The sequence below is a fragment of the Pipistrellus kuhlii genome, unplaced genomic scaffold (assembly GCF_014108245.1).
Source record: "Pipistrellus kuhlii isolate mPipKuh1 unplaced genomic scaffold, mPipKuh1.p scaffold_m20_p_7, whole genome shotgun sequence".
Lineage (NCBI taxonomy): Eukaryota > Metazoa > Chordata > Mammalia > Chiroptera > Vespertilionidae > Pipistrellus > Pipistrellus kuhlii.
This window is the reverse complement of record NW_023425573.1, coordinates 14,697,167-14,701,153: the sequence shown is the minus strand read 5'-3', so window position 1 is coordinate 14,701,153 and position 3,987 is coordinate 14,697,167. Positions and strand designations below refer to the sequence as shown.

The window sequence follows — 3,987 nt, the reverse complement described above, 5'->3', positions numbered from 1 at the left end:
AGGTCCCCATAGTTAATCCCCTGACCTTCTGAGATATATAGTAATTTACTCCCTTACTTCAAACTAAGCTGAGCAGAAGGGAACTACGAATTCAGACCCTCTCTGCCTGGGAGCACCAGGTGGTTATTTGTTCTATGGAGCCCTCCCTGCTGCAAGATCTCTTGTTACCACTATGAAAAGGACGTGGGTCAAGAAAATGGGCATGGCTCCATCGATGGGGAATCTGATGATATTCTTTTTACTTTGTCTTAAACATTCTCCTTCTCCATAGCCCAAGCAACCTTTTTATATCTTGGGGGGGAAATTGCTCTTTCACAGTGCACATTTTCTTAGACTTCACATGTGTGTTTGCGCGTGCTGTGTGATCCCATCTTAAATATTTTATATTTCCAATAGCTCCTGCAATATTGTGCCAGATTTGTTTTTTGACCTAATAATACCCAAGGATCTTCAATACCTTCTTGTTGCCTCTTAAAAGAAATTCACCATCCTTATTGTGTTACGCAAGTCTCCTGAACAATCTGAATTTACCATAGCTTTAATAGGAACATTTCTTTCCCTCCTAGGTTCCTATAGGAAGATGGCTGTAAAAACTTATTCCTACAAAAGATCTGCCTCTCTAGTGAGGCGGGTCTCATCATTGCTCCCAATGAGCATCACCCCAGCTTTAATCTCCTTAATGTTGCTTTACATTTACTTAATTAACCTCCATCCAAGTCTGGAAACTTTCAAATCTAGACATCTGTCCTTCATAAAATTTCCCCAATACTTTGCCCATCTTGATCACTCTTTGGTCAGGCAACTGTTAATATATACCTCACCTTATGGTATATGCAATACTTTCTATTATTATTATATTCTATTTATTTTTACATGCTCAGGTATTACTGGAATGGAAGCTTCTCATAGATAGAATTCATGCAGGCAGCAGACACATGGATAAAATGCAAAAAGTAAATACTTAGTACAGTGAATGAAATATGCATGTGGAGACCTAGAGAGAGAAGAAATTCAGATATTTGTCTCTCTACTTTATTATAATCCAAATAAATACAAAATATAAGGTGGGGCAAAGTAAATTTGCAGCTGTTCCTATGAAAAATAATACAATAATACAAGAATAAGCTGTGTTTCCTGTATTTACCACTGTAAACCTATCTTTGCCCTGTATACTGGTAAATAAATATTGAATTTGTTTCTGCCATGTAGACTTTCTAGAGTATTTTAGCATTACAAAAACTCAACACATTAGTTCAGAACATCACTTGATTTTTAATATTTTGATAATAGTTGGCCCACCTGCTTTCCTTGGTGCAATGCTCTAATATAATACCTTGGGAAGACTGTTCAGTCCTCAGTCTTTTAGAAATAAAATTCTCAGTTTGCTCTGGCTGTTTCTTTATAAGTGCTTTCTACTTTGATGCATTATTTAGAGTGAAAACATGTGTAGGAGCCTATTTCTATTGGACATGTTATGTTCATTTGTTTGTAGAGACAGAAAGACAAGAACACAATCATCACCTTTGTGTATTTAAATAATTCACATTGCCAGAGGTTTTTTATGCTTACTAAATCAGCAGTATCTTCCAGTAATCTGTGAGACTGTATTACTAGTACATGATGGATCTCTAGATACAATTGCCTTCCTCAATGCTATGATGCTTTCTTTCTGATATTAGATATTTATAGCATTGGTGAAAATGACACATAAGTGTTACTTTATTGGGAATTTTTTTAAAATATGTTTTTATTGATTTTAGAGAAAGGGGAAGGGAGAAAGAGAGAAAAAGATAGATGAGAGAGACACATTGATTGGCTGCCCTCTATATGTCCCCCCACTGAGGATCGAGCTTGCAACCCAGGCATGTGCCCTGACCAGGAATTGAACCAGTGAACTCTTGGTTCATGGGTCAATGTTCAATCATTGAGCCACACAGCCAGGCTTATTGGGAAGTTTTTATTTCCCAGGGTGATATTCTTTCCGGAAGCACTTTCAAGATCATTTCTAAGGGTTGTCTTTTTATTCTTTACCTGGGAAGACCTCAAACATGAAGTCAGCCCCAGGGATGTGTTTCTCTTTGACTGAGGCTAAATCTACAGCGCCCAGAACAGTCCCTGGCACTCAGTAAACATGTGCTAAAGAAATAAATGATTAAATCAGAAAATTGTTATTTTTCTCTATATCTTTTCTTTCTTAAGTCCTTCTTAAAAGTACCTATCATTCCTTCCTATCCCCCGGGGCTGCAAATACCACTGATACCTTAAGAAACTAATTGAGAGAAATCTTTGTAACTGCACTGTACTTAGTGTTAAAATACTAGCTGATGTGCACTGGGCAGATATTTATGGATATCAGGTAAATATTTATAAGTATTATGAAAACTTATCTATCCTCCCTCTTGAAGTGTTGCCTGATTTCTCAAGTTTTTGCAAGTTTGCTTAAGAATGATAGCAAATAGAGCTATTTTCCTGCAGGAACCTAGGAAGAAAGTAAATGCTACTTTTCTCCTCAGTCTATGCCACACAGCATTTAATGATAGAAAAAAAAAAAAAAAAAGGAAAGGAAAGAAACAGACAGACAGACAGAGACTGATATTCACTGCATTAAAATATGGAATTTATTGAAAGCATCAGTTAGCTATTTTAGATTATGTAGATTTAAACAACTAACTAGCTTACAGATATAAATCTTTCCCTTGAAACAGAATTCGAACTTGTTCAAGCCTGTCATTACAAAGATGGCAGCATCTGAATAACCCTCCAAAAACACCTTGAGTTCTTAGAAGCTCCAATTTCTTTTTCTTTTCTTTTTTTCTTTCTTTTTTTTGTAACTGTTCCTCTCCATGGAAATCTTCAGTAAAAGGCGAAAGATTTATATGATCTGAAGAGAAACCAGAGTATAAAGCTCTGATTTATTGGATTATACAATACATTACTCAACTCCTTTTACATGGGATCGAATTATTAATATTTAAGAAGCAAAGCCGATTCATGTTTAACCTTTGTGGCAGGAGCTCACCATGTGGCAGTCACTCCTTTATGAGAACAAGAACCCATGTACCCCCAGCTGTGACAGAAATGGGATAGGAGAAAAGCCGCTCATCAGCTCTCCCCTTCTCATTGTCAGCATGTCATCCGCTGTAATAAATCATTTCAGGAGGCGTGTTTCACAGCATCACTTCTGCTCACTTCCTTGATAGTCAATTCTGGGTGCATGGTGATATGTTGGGAAACACTTTGCATTTTTATAGAAAGCTTCATGCAAAGTTAAACGTGTTTTTAATGTTGAATTTTAATTCTCTTGAAGTACTGAACTTGTTCATATTTTGAATCTTGGGAAATGGAGGCATCATATAGTAATATAAAGAGTACTTTAATTTTACTATCTAATTATTATTCTAAAGGCCAGGGTCCTTTAGGTTTTGTTTTTGCTGTTTTTCCTTTTTAAGATCACTTATCTATAAGTTTACAGATATGTTAAAGCTACTGTATGTATATTTTTAAATCTAAATCTTGTATCTACATGGAAAGAAAGTATATTATTTGGATGCATTAAAGATATAACAATATTTATAGAAAACATTTCATTATTTTTCACAGAATATTATGAAGCTATATGTAAAATATAGGATATAAAGTGTGCATATAACTATATATAATTCTGCTTTTCTTTTATGATAATTGAGAATATAGCTATTACTTTTCTGCACTTTGCTTTTTCATTCCAAAATGCATCATGTAAATCTCTCCAGGTTAACCAATAAAGAACTAGTTCATTAATGTTAAGGGTGACATGGTATTCCATGGTATAGATACTCCACAGTTTGTAAGGCCATTCCCTATTGGAAGGCACTTTCTTTGTTTCCACTACTTTATAAATTTTACTTTTACTCAATATATTTTTTACATATCTTATTAAGTAATGATTCTCTTACTTATCTATTTGATAGATTATTGAAACTGAGTTTGTTAAACAATGGTGTAAAT

General features: G+C 34.8%; 1 non-coding gene across 1 annotated transcript; it reads right to left on the bottom strand.

The window, feature by feature from the left end:
* Nucleotides 1–2,827: 2,827 nt before the first annotated feature.
* On the bottom strand, nt 2,828–2,895 carry LOC118710078. The gene has a single exon (XR_004985288.1). It is a non-coding gene; the product is annotated as a U5 spliceosomal RNA (small nuclear RNA).
* Nucleotides 2,896–3,987: the final 1,092 nt, after the last annotated feature.